At 46.3% G+C, this 18,792-nt stretch overlaps 1 long non-coding RNA gene across 1 annotated transcript in view; it reads right to left on the reverse strand.

The window, feature by feature from the left end:
• Window positions 1-429: 429 nt before the first annotated feature.
• Window positions 430-18,792, reverse strand: part of LOC115468561 — a 32,822-nt gene continuing 14,459 nt past the window's right edge. The window contains exon 3 of the long non-coding RNA XR_003941886.1: window positions 430-933. This is a non-coding gene — a long non-coding RNA (uncharacterized LOC115468561). The remainder of the gene's footprint in view (window positions 934-18,792) is intronic.

Genomic DNA, 18,792 nt, shown 5'->3' on the forward strand with positions numbered 1-18,792 from the left:
AGTGTTGCTTGATGTTTATTTTGGACAAATGACCCAAACTTGTGTAAATTATGCTGTTACAACAATGTTAAATGACAAAATCTAGGAGTTCACTCCCCCCCCCCCCCTTGTACATACACTAAGACAGGGCGTCCCAAATCTCTCTAGTGTATCCACAGCCAGTTGTGTTTTCAAGGTATCCACAATGAATGTACATGAGACAGTAACATATTAAATGATGGAAAATAAAGGCAAAGGTGACCCATTTAGTCTGCTCAGTAAGGTAGTTAGGACTGTGCAGGTTATACCCTCATGCTTTCACTGAGGGGGTCTTTTACAAAGGCATACATTTTTAGCGTGTGCTAAATGCTAGAGATGTCCATAGGAATATATGGGTGTCCCTAGCATTTAGCGAACGCTTATTTTAGCATGCGCTAAAAACATTAGTGCACCTTTGTAAAAGGGAATCTAAATTTGCACATACCGAATCTTCAAGTTATATATATTTCTCTCTTTCATATTCACTGTCGATATTAAAAAAAAAATCCAAGATGATGTGGGGTCATTAGAACGGATTCAGGAAATCTTGCATTGTGGACCTGATTCACTCCTATTGGCAGCTTAGAATATTTTTGCCACTAAAGCATTTTGTTGCACAGAGTGAATAAAAATATTTAAATTATATAATGCTTGGGAAAAAAATATACAGAAACACATTTTCCAACAAAGCTTGCTAAAAGCTGACTATCTCCAAGGCCGGGAAGATGAAAGGCGCCAATTCAGGGATCCACACAACCCCATCTGGTGTTAGCCCCAACAAGAATTTTAGAATTTTCATCTTCTCGTCTTCTGTGGAAGAGCCCTGCTACCTTCACTACTCCTTCCACTTGTTTTCCCTCCACGTAGTGACATATGGTCCTCCGCTCCTGCGGTTTTCCCTGTCTTTGTCCACATCTGAAGACATATGAATTACAGTTATAAGAGAAGTAATGAGTGGAATTTTAGAAAGGACATCCAACTCAGAACGTTACAAACGGATATCCATCTTGCATTTATTTTAGAACAGGATACAGCCTGTTCTAAAATGCATGAACGATGGATATTTATGCTGGAAACATCCAGCATTAACATCCATTTTACAAACTGAAACATCCAAATTATGAACAGGGGAAAACAAGGAACATGGGCAGTCCTATGCAGCCATACAAACGTCCATCTTATAAAATGGCCACACAGACATCCATGTAGAGCAGAGGGTAGCCTAGTGGTTAAAGCAATAGGTCTTACTAAGGCTCAGGGGACTCAGGTTCAAACTCACTTCTGCTGCTTGTGTGTTTTATTTTTTTTTTTAATTTTGAGCCTTCCAGGAACAGAAAAATATCTATTGTAACTGAATATATAAAACACCTGCAAGCCTGAAAACTACTGAAGTAGTGTACACTCAGGTACAATAGATATTTTTCTATGTCTGGAGGGCTCACAATAAACAAAAAAAAAAGTTTAGCAATCGTAAATGTCTTGCAATTAAGGTCCAAAAACATTTTAAAGATTTCTCAGTGCACTTCACCTAGGTGAGGTGCACAAGTGTCTCTGTACAAAATAATGCTGCTCCCAAAAATGCTTCTCTTTTAAAAATCATAGCCATTATGCATAGAATCAACATTTCTTTAAACAATAGTCAAACTTTCTCAGAAACCAATGGACAGTGAGTCGTTGGATACCAACATTATCTGTTTCAAATAATATCTGTATGAAGACATAAGAAAGGCAAAGAATCTCACACATTTCAAGCATAAAACATATAGATGTCAACAGGTAATCTATTGTAAAAGTTCATACAGAAAATTAGCAATTTCTGGAGGATATATTTTTTTCATTTTTACAACTACCAGTTTCTTCTGGATCTCCTCAAGATGGTGTGCTAAGACATATTCAGACTCATTTTCGAAAGAGAAAGAAGTCCATCTTTCAACATAAATCGGAAGATGGACGTCCATCTCCCAGAGACGTCCAAATCGGTATAATCGAAACCCGATTTTGGACGTCTTCAACTGCAGTCCGTCGCAAGGGCATCCAATTTTCAAGGGGGCATGTCAGAGGCATAGCGAAGGCGGGACTTGTGCATGCCTAACACTTGGACGTCTTTGACCCATAATTAAAAAAAGCAAGGACGTCCATGACGAACACTTGGACTTTTTCACCCGGACATGTTTTTTTTACGAAAAAGGCACAAAAAGGTGCCTGAAATGACCAGATGACCACTGGAGGGAATCGGGGATGACCTCCTGTTACTCCCCCAGTGGTCACTAACCCCCTCCCACCCTCAAAAATCTATAAAAATATTTCATGCAAGCCTCAGGTCTATGAGAGCGAATGCAGGTCCCTGGAGCAGTTTTAGTGGGTACTGAAGTGCACTTCAGACAGGCGGACCCAGGCCCACACCCCCCCCCCACCTGTTACATTTGTGGAGGAAACAGCAAGCCCTCCAAAACCCACCAGAAGCCCTCTGTACCCACATATAGGTGCCCCCCTTCACCCAAAAGGGCTATTGTAGTGGTGTACAGTTGTGGGTAGTGGGTTTTGGGGGGCTCAGCACACAAAGTAAGGGAGTTATGTTCCTGGGAGCATTTTATGAAGTCCACTGCAGTGCCCCCTAGGGTGCCCGGTTGGTGTCCTGGCATGTCAGGGGGATCAGTGCACTAGAAATGCTGGCTCCTCCCATGTCCAAATGGCATTTGTATGTTTTTGACATGGACGTCTTTGGTTTCGAAAATCGCCGAAAGTCAAAGATGTCCATGTCTAGGGACGTCCAAATTTAAGGACGTCCTTGGATTTGGACGTCTCTGATGGTATTTTCAAAATGAAAGATGGACATCCATCTTTTTGCGAAATTATGGTTTTCCCCGCCCCCGGATTTGGACGTTTTACAAAGACGTCCAAATCCAAACATAGACGTTTCTTTCGAAAATGCCCCTCATTGCTTTTTGTCATATTACTTAATATTAATGAATTATTCAGTATTACTATATTTACCAAGTGGATACTTGTTGAATGAAGTAAAATTCTAATAACTATAATTGAAAAAAAAGGTCATTCAATTTTCTTTTGCAGAACAAAGTGTTAAACTGTAGGTGATAGACGTATTAAGTTAATCCAGTAAACAAATGGGGAAACGTGCAGAACATGGCTCACTGAATTCTTTTCAGTATTGCTGCAGGAGAAGGACAGTTTGATAAAGATAAATTCTCTACTAAGATCCAATGGGGCTTATTTTCGAACGCTAGAAGCGCACAAAAAGCGACACAAACGGCACATGGACGTTCCCATGGACGAAAGACGCCCAAAGCCAATAATCAAAAGGGGGCCGTAAGGACGCGCCTAATGCAAAAACGCCCATCTACGGCCGGCGACATAGGGGGCGTGTTATGGGCGGTGTTACGCGTTGGGCGTCCGTACCATATTACGGCTTGCGAAATGGTTTGGTATGTGCCAGAACATGGGTGTTCCTCGGTAGACCTCATATAAAAGCGACCAGCGGAAGGGGGAAATTGTCTATAGACCAAGTAGCGATTTTGTGTAGTTGGAGAGTGGTGAGATATTTGTTGAGAGAGAAAGCTGAATCGTTGTTTGGAGAGAAAGTGGAGTACCTGTTATCTTTGCGTGTGTGCCCTAGTCCGAACCTCTTTACCCTCACCTGCCTCTTTTGTGTTTTACCCTTTCATCCTTCCCTACCCCTTCTAGCCCCCAAACTCCTTCCCCTTACCCTCTCCCTCTCCATTCACTGTTCCAACGTGCATACGTCATTCCCTTACCTGTTTGGAGTCTCTGTTTGTCCTGTGTACTGCTGCAGCGTGTGTTTGGCAGTGAGTGGCTAGAGGGTGTGGTCGGAGAGTGCTTGCAAGTGCAGTGTGGTTGTGGTGGTGGGAGTGAGCTTATAGGCAATGGACGCACTAAATGCACTGGCGATGCACATGGTGGAGGAAGAGATGCCCCCCCGTAGGAGATACGCCCCAGGGTGTTCAGGCCCCGCACCACTTTCCTTGACCTCACTGACCTCCAGTGTATCACTAGGTACAGGTTTGATAAGGCAGCCATTCAGCACCTGTGTGACCAGCTCCAACCACTCCTGCAGGCCCGGACCCATAGGAACAACCCCATCCCCGTGCACCTAAAAGTCACTGTCGCTCTCTCTGCTCTGGCCACTGGGAGTTTCCAGTTTGTGCTTGCTGTCAACACGGGGCTCACCCAGGCTTCCATTTCCAACTGCCTTACCCACTTCCTTGATACCTTCCTTACCCACACCTCTGACTACATCACCTTCCCCACCACCCCCCAGGCCCTGCACAACAACATGGCTGCCTTCTATGCTGTAGCTAGATTCCCCTCGGTCATAGGTGTGATTGATTGCACACACGTCACACTCAGACCCCCCCCCCCCCCCCCCCCCCCGGGCACACGAAGCCACCTACAGAAACAGGAAGGCATTTCATTCAATGAACATGCAAGTTGTGTGTGATGCCCAGGGGGAGATATTAGGCTTGTGTGCCAGGTACCCCGGTTCCACCCATGATGCCTACATCCTACAGCACTCAGGCATCTTCCGCAGGTTTGACCGAGGGGAGATCACTGGCGGATGGCTCCTAGGTAAGTGCAGCATGGATCTGCCCAACCTAGACCTCCTCCACAACCCACACACACACCTCCAAACAATACACACTCATCTTTCTCATTGTGCTTCTCCTCAAAGGTGACAGAGGCTACCAGCAGCGGAGCTGGCTCATGACCCCCCTGGTGCATCCACAACCAGGGTCGGAGGAGACCTACAACAGCAGGCATCGGACCACCCGTGTCATCATAGAGCGGGCCTTTGGCCTACTGAAGAACAGGTTCCGGTGCCTGGACCGGTCTGGAGGGCCACCCAAAAGGTGGCCAAGATCTTCGTGGCCTGCTGCATGCTCCATAATTTGGCCCTGCGCAGATGACAGCCCCTCCCAGAGGAACCACAGCCACCAGAGCAGCAGGCCCCAGAGGAAGAGGATGAGGAGCCCCCTCCACCTCCCGCCCACAGAGCAGAGCAGACCGCACACCAGCTGGGGGTCAAAGCAAGGCAACGACTCATAGAGACAAGTTTTGTGTGAGAGTAAGTTGAAATTTATTCATAGCAATCACATATGTCTACACCATCACCCCTCCACCACCATCACCCCCTCTCCCCCCATGTCCCATCACTTTCCACGACCCCTCCCCTGGGCTCTTCCCTTCCCCTTGCCCCGTCCCCGCCTACCGTGTTCGGTTGTAGCTGGTGCTGCAGGGGAAGTCTTTTCAGAGTGCTCTGATGAGGAGCTGCTCTCACTGTCCTGAGTATGCAGACGGCAGCCTGCTTCCTCAGCTGCCCTTTCAAAGTCAGGCCACCTTGTAGTGCTGCCCTCCAACCTGGCCACAGGACCCAGAATGGGAGCTGGTCTGGTGGGTGGTGCAGCAGTGGCTGGGGAGGCGGACGACCTCAAGGTCCTCCGTTTAGCCGCTGGTTGCTGGCCACTAGAGGACGTTGAGGCCAGTTCCTGGTGCTGCAGCATGGCTGGAGTAGGTGGTGTCAGGTCACGGCGCAGGCCCTCGATGCTATGCTCCAGCTGTTGGAGTTGCTGGAGCATAGCATGTTGGCCCTTTACCGCCTCCCGCTGCACCTGGAGCGCCTCCCGCTGCACCTGGAGCATCTCCCGCTGCACCTGGAGCACCTCCCGCTGCACCTGGAGCTTCTCCTGCTGCACCTGGAGCTTCTCCCGCCGGTGTTCATGCAGCTCCACATTGTGGCGCAGCAACTGAGTTGTCACACGCATCAGTTGCCTCCTGTGGCTCTATAGCCTCTGGCGAGGAGGTGACCCCCTTTCTCCATCCTCTTCATTATCAGCAAAGGCTGCAGTTGGTGCAGCTGCAGGTATGCGCTCTGCTGCTGCAGGTGATGGAAGTGATGGAGGTGATGGAAGTGGAGGTAGCGCCTCTTCTTCTTCTGCTGCTGCTGCTGCAGTTCTTTGCTGGGCCTGTAGCCCACTAGGCCCAGCCTCATCTGAGTGGCTGTCATCACCTGCATAGCAAAAGGGGGAGGAAGTGTGTTGGTGAAAATATCCCACTTTTGTTTTTCAGCATTCGTATACAAGGCCCCACTCTTGAAAACCCAGCAAGGAGATGGTGAGGAATAGGATTGGCAGGCAAGCCACAGATGTGATTGTACATGGGACAGAGCTGGAGACCAGGACAGGAGAGACTGATGTAAAAGGCAGAGGTGCTGGAGGAAGACCCAAGAGAAGGACAGCAATTACCAACTCTGAGGATGTCCTTCCACATCCTTTTTGTTTTTGTTGGGTTTTTTTTGTAACTGAAGGACATATGTGCATGTCTTCTTTTACTACTGACTTCCTAGACTGGCTACAACTGGTGTATGAACCACGTTGCTGGCTACAGCACAGAGGTGTGGGAAGGATATATGCAGAGTTTGGAAATGGTAAAAGAGGAGGGAGTGGGGAAGAGCCCCAAAGCTGTGACACAGTGCCAACCTACACATTACTACTAATCCTTTAGGCATATGCAGCGCTGTACATGTGAACATGAAGAGACAGTCCCTGCACAATAGAGCTTACATTCTAATTAAGTCACACAGACAGACAGACAGACAGACAGGGCAACTAAGAGCGAAGGGAATTACTAAGGTGGGGATAGTGAGTAAGGGTCTTGAGCAAGTGAGTAGTGGTTAGGAGTTCAAAGCAGCATCATAAAGGTGGCCTTTTAGGCTAGGTTTGAAGACAGTCAGATACACACATTGCTGACACTACTCCCCCCACCTCCCACCTCCCTCCTCTTGTCCCCCAATTGTGTAAAACAGAGTGTAGTGCAGCAGCACAACAGATACCCCAGCTTCATAAGGGTCAACCTACCTGTGCCCTCAGGCTGTGCTGATGTGTCAAGGGTCCTAGGGACGCCATGAATGCCCTCCTGGGGTAACAGGCGGTGAACAATCCGCTCCAGGGGCGTCAGGTTTGCGGTGTCATGTGCTGGGGGGTTCCCACCAGCCTTCCGTCTCACATCCCGTCTCAGCCTGCGCCACTTACGTTTGCAGTCTTCCACGTCTCTGCCACTGTGGAAGACTGCATTCAGGTGGTCCCGGACCGCCTGCCATTCCCGTTGCTTGGTAGTAGCAGCGAGTCTCTGGCCTGTGGGAGCAAACAGAAATGTGTGTCTCCTGTCTATCTCGTGCACCAGGAGCTCGATTTCGGCATCGCTAAAATTACCCTTATGGGTCGAAGGCAGCCTCGGTGCCATTGTAACAAAGCAATTCGAAAATCCGGAGAAAAACGCCTAAATACTCGCCAGACACGCCCATGTTGAAGGGGGAATGGGCGGCCTTGAGATAGGTGTTGATTGTTTGATTATGGACCAAATCCCTACACGTACCCAGCTCATCCAGCGATTTGGGCGTCCGTGATTACGATTATGGGCGGAGTACTATGAGCGTCCCCAGCTGCTCTGTGTTGTGGGCACGATTCTGATTATGGGCGGAGCCGTATGGGCGTCCTCACCTACATTCCTTTTAGTGCTGGCCTTTTAAATGGGCTGTTTGCTTGCACTTTACCGATTGTTCTTTACATTGGGGGGGGGGGGGTGTATGCGTTTCAACACCTGTTTGTTTGTACGGTTTGTATTTTTCGTGTCATCTGCTGGGGGGTTGGCCTTGCCACCTCTGTTTGCAGTGGTCCACATCCCTTGAACTCCATTTCCGCATCAGTGACATTTCCATTGCAGGTGGGTGCTTGCTTAGAATCTTGCTACACAAGTTCAAGGTAAGCTAATAGTTCTTAGCCACTTGTTCAAGGGCTGCCCATTCTCTGGATGTGCTTTGCATTCAACTTCTATTTTCACCAGGTTTGCTAGTGGATGCTGTGCAGTGGAGGACGTTGAGGGCCCTTATTGGTGCTGCTTGACGGCTGTACTGTGTGGTGTTGCTGTTGGAGTTGCTGGACCATATCATGTTGGGCCTGTGGGACTCCCCAGTAGGTTCCACGCTTTATGTGCTGCACCCCAGTCCCCATTTATGAAGTGCTCACCCATTGTGAAGGTTGCTGGGGGGGGGGGGGGGGGGGGAGGGGAAGAATATATGCAATGAATGTCTTTTCCACATTTTTTTTTGTTACATTTGTACCCCGCGCTTTCCCACTCATGGCAGGCTCAATGCGGCTTACATGGGGCAATGGAGGGTTAAGTGACTTGCCCAGAGTCACAAGGAGCTGCCTGTGCCTGAAGTGGGAATCGAACTCAGTTCCTCAGGACCAAAGACCACCACCCTAACCACTAGGCCACTCCTCCACATTATTGAACACACTCCTATAATTCTTCATAGTTATGGAAGTGAAGCATTTCTAACTTTTAGTCTGCAAACGAATTGCATGGTGGCCACAGGTACCTGCCTACTGAGCCCTTCAGTCATGGTGACGGTGAGGGTCGTTGATTACAGTTCCTAATCCAAATTACCTGCAGCTGGCTGCAGCCTGGTGTCTAGCATGGCGTAGTGGTTACAGCACCAGTCTTGTAATCCACAGGTTGCCAGTTCAAATCCCAGCTGCTCTGTGTGAACTTGGTCAAGTGACATTACTGTCCATTGTGTCACGAGGAAACTTAACACCCTCCTGGGACTGAGACAGATCCAGAGTGCCTGAATGTAACACACCCTTGAGCTACTACTGAAAAAGGGGTGACCAAACTCAATGTAAATAAACACATATATATTTGGGTGCCCTTCTGTACCTGTTGTATTATATTGCAATTGTGCTGATATAAATATCCATCAAATACTGTGACTATTGTTTTCCCTTTTCTCCTCAGCACTATATACCATTGTTGAAGGATTGGAATGTGAAAACATGACCCAGCTGCTTGTAGCTCCTTGGTGGCACCACCAATGCGGTGTGGTTGTGGGTAAGGGTGTCTGGTGATCAGAGAGCAAACATCATCTATGTGCTACCTAGGGTTATCTGCATAAGTACATAAGTAGTGCCATACTGGGAAAGACCAAAGGTCCATCTAGCCCAGCATCCTGTCACCGACAGTGGCCAATCCAGGTCAAGGGCACCTGGCACGCTCCCCAAACGTAAAAACATTCCAGACAAGTTATACCTAAAAATGCGGAATTTTTCCAAGTCCATTTAATAGCGGTCTATGGACTTGTCCTTTAGGAATCTATCTAACCCCTTTTTAAACTCCGTCAAGCTAACCGCCCGTACCACGTTCTCCGGCAATGAATTCCAGAGTCTAATTACACGTTGGGTGAAGAAAAATTTTCTCCGATTCGTTTTAAATTTACCACACTGTAGCTTCAACTCATGCCCTCTAGTCCTAGTATTTTTGGATAGCGTGAACAGTCGCTTCACATCCACCCGATCCATTCCACTCATTATTTTATACACTTCTATCATATCTCCCCTCAGCCGTCTCTTCTCCAAGCTGAAAAGCCCTAGCCTTCTCAGCCTCTCTTCATAGGACAGTCGTCCCATCCCCACTATCATTTTCGTCGCCCTTCGCTGTACCTTTTCCAATTCTACTATATCTTTTTTGAGATACGGAGACCAGTACTGAACACAATACTCCAGGTGCGGTCGCACCATGGAGCGATACAACGGCATTATAACATCCGCACACCTGGACTCCATACCCTTCCTAATAACACCCAACATTCTATTCGCTTTCCTAGCCGCAGCAGCACACTGAGCAGAAGGTTTCAGCGTATCATCGACGACGACACCCAGATCCCTTTCTTGATCCGTAACTCCTAACGCGGAACCTTGCAAGACGTAGCTATAATTCGGGTTCCTCTTACCCACATGCATCACTTTGCACTTGTCAACATTGAACTTCATCTGCCACTTGCACGTCCATTCTCCCAGTCTCGCAAGGTCCTCCTGTAATCGTTTACATTCCTCCTGCGACTTGACGACCCTGAATAATTTCGTGTCATCGGCGAATTTAATTACCTCACTAGTTATTCCTATCTCTAGGTCATTTATAAATACATTAAAAAGCAACGGACCCAGCACAGACCCCTGCGGGACCCCACTAACTACCCTCCTCCACTGAGAATACTGGCCACGCAATCCTACTCTCTGCTTCCTATCTTTCAACCAGTTCTTAATCCATAATAATACCCTACCTCCGATTCCATGACTCTGCAATTTCTTCAGGAGTCTTTCGTGCGGCACTTTGTCAAACGCCTTCTGAAAATCCAGATATACAATATCAACCGGCTCCCCATTGTCCACATGTTTGCTTACCCCCTCAAAAAAATGCATTAGATTGGTGAGGCAAGACTTCCCTTCACTAAATCCGTGCTGACTTTGTCTCATCAGTCCATGTTTTTGTATATGCTCTGCAATTTTATTCTTAATAATAGCCTCCACCATCTTGCCCGGCACCGACGTCAGACTCACCGGTCTATAATTTCCCGGATCTCCTCTGGAACCCTTCTTAAAAATCGGAGTAACATTGGCTACCCTCCAGTCTTCCGGTACTACACTCGATTTTAGGGACAGATTGCATATTTCTAACAGTAGCTCCGCAAGTTCATTTTTTAGTTCTATTAATACTCTGGGATGAATACCATCAGGTCCCGGTGATTTACTACTCTTCAGCTTGCTGAACTGACCCATTACATCCTCCAAGGTTACAGAGAATTTGTTTAGTTTCTCCGACTCCCCCGCTTCAAATATTCTTTCCGGCACCGGTGTCCCCCCCCAAATCCTCCTCAGTGAAGACCGAAGCAAAGAATTCATTTAATTTCTCCGCTACGGCTTTGTCCTCCTTGATCGCCCCTTTAACACCATTTTCGTCCAGCGGCCCAACCGACTCTTTGGCCGGTTTCCTGCTTTTAATGTATCTAAAAAAATTTTTACTATGTATTTTTGCTTCCAACGCTAATTTCTTCTCAAAGTCCTTTTTTGCCCTCCTTATCTCCGCTTTGCATTTGGCTTGGCATTCCTTATGATCTATCCTGTTACTTTCAGTTGGTTCTCTTCTCCACTTTCTGAAGGATTGTTTTTTGGCTCTAATGATTTCCTTTATCTTACTGTTTAGCCACGCCGGCTGACGTTTAGTCTTTTTTCCCTTTTTTCTAATACGTGGAATATATTTGTCCTGAACCTCCAGGATGGTGTTTTTAAACAGCATCCACGCCTGATGCAAGTTTTTTACTCTGCGAGCTGCTCCTTTCAGTCTTTTTTTCACCATTTTTCTCATTTTGTCGTAATCACCTTTTCTATAGTTAAACGCTAGCGTACTTGATTTCCTAGTTTCACTTCCTTCAATGCCAATATCAAAACCGATCATATTATGATCACTGTTATCAAGCGGCCCTCGTATCGTTACCCCCTGCACTAGATCATGAGCACCACTAAGGACTAAGTCTAGTATTTTTCCTTCTCTTGTCGGCTCCTGAACTAGCTGTTCCATGAAGCTGTCCTTGATTTCATCAAGAAATCCTATGTCCCTTGCGTGTACAGATGTTACATTAACCCAGTCTATATGCGGGTAATTGAAATCCCCCATTATTATTGTGTTGCCCAGTTTGTTTGCGTCCCTGATTTCCTTTAACATTTCCGCATCCGTCTGTTCGTCCTGGCCAGGCGGACGGTAGTACACTCCTATCACTATCCTTTTCCCCTTTGCACATGGAATTTCAATCCACAGTGATTCCAAGGAGTGTTTTGTTTCCTGCAGAATTTTCAATCTATTTGATTCAAGGCTCTCGTTAATATACAATGCTACCCCTCCACCAATCCGATTCACCCTATCACTACGATATAATTTGTACCCCGGTATGACAGTGTCCCACTGGTTATCCTCCTTCCACCAGGTCTCAGAGATGCCTATTATATCTAATTTTTCATTTAGTGCAATATATTCCAACTCCCCCATCTTATTTCTTAGGCTCCTGGCATTCGCATATAGACATTTCAAACTATGTTTGTTGTTCCTAAGTACATCATGCTTAGTACTTGACAGTATTAATTGGCAATCTTTTGTCTGATTTTTATTGTTATTTAAAGATACCCGATCTACTACAATCTCTTTTGCAACCTCACTATCAGGATACTCTATCTTCCCTGTTATGGTGATATCTTTGAAAGATACCTTATCCCGAACCATGCTCTTTTGAGCGACTGTCGGCCTTCCCCCCATTTCTAGTTTAAAAGCTGCTCTATCTCCTTCTTAAACGCCGATGCCAGCAGCCTGGTCCCACTCTGGTTAAGATGGAGCCCATCCTTTCGGAATAGGCTCCCCCTTCCCCAGAATGTTGCCCAGTTCCTAACAAATCTAAAGCCCTCCTCCCTGCACCATCGTCTCATCCACGCAGATCACTAGCGCCAGACAACAAATCTATTATTTACAGCACTCTGTGCTGTGGGGCTCTATGGTAAGGAGGAGGGAGGGAGGGAGGGAGAGAGGCTGGATGGCCATTTGTGTGCTTCAAGACCACATTTGTGGCCCCCCCCCCCCCCCCCCGCACATACAGCCATGCAGGATGGAATGAACAGGTGGCCTTCTTTATAGGCACAATTATCACAGATATGCATCATATTTCTCTTTCACACTTCACAGTTCATGCAATGTAATGCATATTGCCTCCTCTCACATCAACACCAGCATTTGATAATATGTAATGCACAACCTACAGACACACACACCCTGTTATATACAGTATAAAACACATATATTTATTTAAACATGGAGACACAAATCCCCCCAAAACGTAAAAATCCCCAACCCTACAAATCCCCCCGAAAATGTACAAATCCCCCCACCCCTACAAATCCCCCTCAAAATGTACAAATCCCCCCTCCCCCAAACCTTACAAAGTCTTTCACCGGTGGCCATGCCCCAAGTGTAGTGCCCTTTGTAGCAGGGTAATGAGCAGTGTCAGAAGCACCCTTAGTGGCCTGTGGAGCTCCTCATTACCCTGCCTTATGGCTCTCAGCTCCTGCAGCACCTGGTTCTGGCCATCTACCAGGTGCTGCAGGAGGCGCAGGGCTGGAGCTGGGCCATGGGCTGGAGCTGGGCCATGGGCTGGAGCTGGCCCAGGGGATGGAGCTGGGCCAGGGGATGGAGCTAGCCTAGGGGCTGGAGGTGGCCCAGGGGATGGAGGTAGCCTAGGGGATGGAGGTGGCCCAGGGGATGGAGCTGGCCCAGGGGATGAGGGCGATGGAGCTGCAGCTGGTGGGAGCTCCTCCATAATGCCCTCATCGATTATGAGGACCCCCTCCTCCTCCTCCATCATGGCCTCATCGATGAGGAAGACTTGCTCCTCCTCCTCCTCCTCCTGTTGGGCCTCCTCTTCCTCCTGTTGGGCCTCCTCGGCCTCCTCCTCCTCCTCCTCCTCCTGTTGGTCCTCCTTGGCCTCCTCCTCCTGTTGGGCCTCCTCGGCCACCTCCTCCTCCTGGTCGGCCTCCTCAGCCACCTCCTCCTCCTGCTGCTGCTGGTGGCCTGTATATGTAAAAGGATCGTGGTTGAGATCAGCACATGCAACATGGCTTGCATAGTGCAGGAGCTGGGTGGCCTGACGCGGGGGATGGGGAAAGGTGTGGTGAGGCGTGGCCTATACCCATGGGGACTGAGATGCGTCAGATGACATGACAGGGAACCCTAGAAGGTGCTCTGACACAGAACACACAGGACATGTTGGCAGACCACACTCATTGGTGCCCAACATATTTGCATAATGATATGTGAATACTGACCTGTTTTGTTCTTTGTATTGTTTTTTTTTTTTTGGGGGGGGGTAAGCACATAACTTTAATATAAGTCAATGACATCCACTAAAAGTAGGACCTCGGCCAAGACTACCAGTATCCACCCACCCCAGAAAGGGGGATACTAAAGTGAGGCATGTCATCTCATTCATCTCGGAGGAGGTTGGTTGGAGGTTGCAGCCACACTCATGGGAGGGCACCTGCAACCTAAGGCCTTGATCTGGGACAGAGGTGTTATGACTTACTAGTTGCCTATTACCCACATGGAAAGTGATATTGTACTGTGCATTTGCATTATTCAATAAATACATTTACAAATGAGTGCATGTGTCCTGTTTTGAATACTTACGTCGAGCCCGCAGGTGGCGTCGCACTGCTCTGATGAGGTCAGGGCTCTCCCGCCTGACTCGATGGAACCTCCTGCGCAGGGACTCTAGGTCCCTGTGAATGCCAAACTGTCTGTAAGATATAAGTTTGTACAGCAGGAGTCAGGGGATGGTCGTTCTTGCCTTCAGGACAGATATTCATTTGTGAATCCAATAGCACAGAGGCACAACACTGTGTGTGTGGGGGGACGACGATGACGACAAACACTTACCTTTCCAGCCTGTCCCTTATCCGGGTCCAGACTCTCATTGCCTGTATCCTGGGGGGCAGGTGGTGGTGCTGGATGAAGAGGCTGTGCCGGTGCCTAAGGCACAGCCGCACCAGCAGCAGGCTCTCCGCCTCGCTAAAATTGTGCTCCCTACGGAACTCCTCCATAGTTCTCAGTGAATAAGCGTGCTTGGGAAAACAAGCGTCTTATATGGACGTCCTTGCGTGACGGACGTCGTTTCGTGCACAGCTCCATATATGGATTACCATCCCATATATGGCCGACTCAGCACGTGGACGCCGTCGTAAGCATAGACGTCCATAACGTGCATGAATGGTTATGCGTGCAGGCCTTTGATGCGTGCGGAGCTTGCCTTATATAGATGAGTATGAACATTGCGAACCTTTTCAAATATACACAAAATGCATATAGCTGCATGTTCCTACCTACAGTGCATGTAGTTCCGGACATCCAGATATGGAAAATATGAAAAATATTCGGTGGAGCAGCATGATCATTCCTGTAGTTTACGCTTATGAACGTTCCTCATATTTCCTGTACCTGGATGTCCGGAACTGCATGCACTGTACTTGCGGAACACCTAGGGCCGGATTTAGTCGTTTTCAACTGCGATAATCGAATGTCTAAAGGCGCCCTTTTTACTACCCTTTGTGCGGCCGTTATTTGGGCGTTTTGAATGGCGATAATCAAATGCCTAAGGACGCCCATATTATTATTTGATTATACCTACCGGATTTTGCCTGACTTCGCAAGAGCGTCCTAATTCGTACTTGGACGACCTTTCGATTATGCCCCTCAATGTATCAGTATTTCTATGCTACAGCTGCAGAAATGACTTCTTTCAGAAAATTGCATTGGGCCATATTTTTTGGGTGGGGGGAGGGGTGCTATTTGTCTATAACCCATGGCTTGATTTGGCTCATTTCCAAACCCACTGTGCTTTCCCCCCCCCCCCCCCCCCCCCCCCCTAGTTCTTGCCCCCATGCCACTAAAATTCTGGACAGACATTCTTGACCTGTTATTTATTATTTCTTTCTGACATTGTGTTAGGATGAAAAGAACAAGTGCGGAAGCATTCAAATCATGGCTCATGTAACTCTTTTCAGCTCCTTTTTGTGTGTATCATCTACGTGTCCCCCTGACTGGAAGGGGAGGCGGTTTAAATGGAGAATGTCTCAGACATTCCATCTGTCTGGAAAAAATAATAAAATGAAACCAAGTGTGATAATATTTCTAAACATTAGATCTCACTGTCAACAATTCAAAGGACGCATTTTACATTTAAATCATGAATACCACCACACAGATATTACTGTGCTTCTCCACCACTAGGAGGCCATATACAGTCAACAGGAGCAAATTACAAGATTCAGTTACTAGTGTCATTGTACAGAGCATACTTATGGTTCTTTCACTAGGTTTTACAATAGAATGTACTGGAAAGAAAATGAAATACCCCATCTGAACCACTAAAACTGCCCCGCAGGGACAGGAAACAAGTCAAGAGGCATTTCTTTAATAAGGATGATGCTATATAAATAACAGGTTATTTACTATCATCTTAACCAAAGCTCTAGGCAGGTCACAAAGAACACAGTTTTCACATTAAAATTACAACAAAATTAAGAACATTTAAGAATAGAACAGAACTTTTTTAAAAGACATGTTTTTCAGTTCTTAATGTTTGGAAAGTATTACTGGTGATAGCACATGCTCAGCATACTCAGTTGCCCGGTATGCTTGTTAGTTAGATGCTGAAAAGCTTTTCATCAAGTGTACCAGGCTTATTTATTTCATACCCTTACTTATGTTGGTATAGATGGCTGGTATCTTAAGGTACTCCATACCTTATATAGCTCCCCTATGGTGTCTGTATTAGTGAATGGAGTCACAACAGCTCCCTTTCCTTTTGAAAGGGAAACTCAAAAGGGTTGCCCACTTTCCCCTCTTCTTTTTGTATTGTACCTGGAGCCCTTTCTCCATACACTTTTTAATGAGCAAATATATATGGGGTACCCATAGGTGTGCATGAAATGATTCTTTTGGTTTTGTCTTACCCTCAGGATTCCTTGAAATGTTTGTTCAGCTTAGTGGATTATTTTTCTTATTATTCAGGCTTTAAGCTTAATTTACATAAATCCACAGTTCTACTTTTGCAGCACGCAGTACGAAAAACATGGGAGGGGAATTCCCTTTAAGTTGGGCTGACAAGTCACTTAAATACTTAGAGTGGTGATTTCTAGTGACCTTTCCAGCTTAGTTGACTTGAATTTTCAGCCCCTGTAAGAGACCACCAAGAGCACACTGTATAATTGGCAAACGTATCCCCTCTCACTATTAGGGAAACTCTGGAATTCGTTGCTAGAGAATGTAGTAAAAGTAGTTAGCTTAGCAGGGTTTAAAAAAGGTTTGGATAGCTTCCTAAAGGAAAAGTCCATAGACCATTATTAAAATGGACTTGGGGAAAATCTGCTTATTTCTAGAATAAGCAGCATAAAATGTATTGTAGTTTTTGGGGATCTTGCCAGGTACTTGCGACCTGGATTGGCCACTGTTGAAAACAGGATGCTGGGCTTGATGGACCTTGAGTCTGTCCCAGTATGGCAATACTTATATACTTATGGCTTTGTATAATACGATAATGTTGGCTATATGTTTGTCAAAAGTTGCCCATACTTATCACACAGGCTCTGGATAAAATGCTTGCCAGACTTCTTAACTTTTACTTATGGAATGGAAAGAGGGCCCACATGCCTATCACCTGAGCATATTTGCCTAAAGGTCAGGGAGGTTTAGGCCTGTTAATCGGTCCAATTGTTTTCTTTGGCATGTAAAATGTGGCACATAAACGACTGGTATAATTCAGTGTCACATTTTTCTTACACTTCTGTTGAAACTTGGCTCATGCAGCCTTTCCATTTTAGTTTTGTACTACATGCACACCCTCAACAACAGAGCTACTTTTGGCACATGTACTGATTTTATTGCCCTTAATGGCTACTTGGAAATGGGTGTGTTGAGCTCTCCATCAGCCACACACAGTGTCTTCCTTTTTGTCTTTACAAGGCACTGGTAATTTTTCCCCCGAGTATGACAGGGGCGTATTTTTGTTTTTAGTGCCAGTAAAGGGTGACTTACCTATTTCATGTGGTGAAGCAGTCTGGGAAGATGCACTCATATACTTCTCTGGGCAAGTCACTTAACCCTCCATTGCCCCAGGTACAAATAAGTACCTGTATATAATATGTAAGCCACATTGAACCTGCTATGAGTGGGAAAGCGCAGGGTACAAATGTAAGAAAATAAAATAAAGATGACCATTTAGAGGCTATTAATGTTTTCCCCTATATGCAGCTATGGCACTGTATCAATTCGCTGCCTTGGTCTGCTTTAACAGGAGAGCCCCATGAACTGTTTCTTGAGGCATATAGCCTAGATCAATTGCAAGTGCCTTTACGATCTCATTATAAATATCTTCTGGAGATTCTCCCTCTATATGATATGACCTCTTTGGCATTGGACTATGGACTTACAGGTCAGAGGCACGCCCACCCATCTCTCTAAAAGTTTGTGCCGTTTTCACTTCTCGATTAAGAACTTTCTACATTGGGAGCAACAATATAAAATGGTTATGCATCCATATGTATCTCTTCATCGTGCATACAAGGCTAAATTTGCACTATCAGATACTTGTCCCAAATATCATCATCCCAGAGCTACACTAGGCCACATGCTTTAGTGATTCAATTGGGTGCGGATGTTACTATGCTCCGGAGGGCTCTCTGCACGTCCCAACCTTTATCTTTATTTCTTGTATATGATATTGCTCGCCCTTTCTATACAGGATTTATACAACTGTTCCTTAGGGCCTAAAATGTGTTTTGCAGAAATGGCTTCAAGTGGAACCGCCATCTCTTGCTCAATGGCGTTCTTTAATGATTATGCAAGTCTCTATGGAACGTTGTGACATCTTGGACTTGGATTCTGTAGCAGGCCACAGCTTTTGTGGTACATGGGAGCCTTTTTGGGCATCTCGTGACTCCAACTGCTCGTAGTCATATTCTAAATCTTTAATTTACTACATGAACGGTGGTGAGATTGTGGTCTGCAGGCAATGTGTGTGTTTTTCTTGTCTTTTAGATTGTAAGCTCCTTGAGCAGGGACTGTCCCTCTATGTTAAATTGTACAGTCCTGCGTAACCCTAGTAGCGCTTTAGAAAAGTTAAGTAGTAGTAAGGATAGGGGGGGTGGGATTTAGGTTTAATCTAGATTATATTGTTTATTAAAATCAAACTTTGTATTGAAACAACTGTTGTCTTTATTCTTGTTCCTTCAATAAAGAGATTTAAAAAAAAAAACAAAAAACGAACAACCCACATCTTTAATTGAATTGTTTTCTAAATCTTCAATAGGT

The sequence above is a fragment of the Microcaecilia unicolor genome, chromosome 4 (genome assembly GCF_901765095.1).
Source record: "Microcaecilia unicolor chromosome 4, aMicUni1.1, whole genome shotgun sequence".
Taxonomy (NCBI): domain Eukaryota; kingdom Metazoa; phylum Chordata; class Amphibia; order Gymnophiona; family Siphonopidae; genus Microcaecilia; species Microcaecilia unicolor.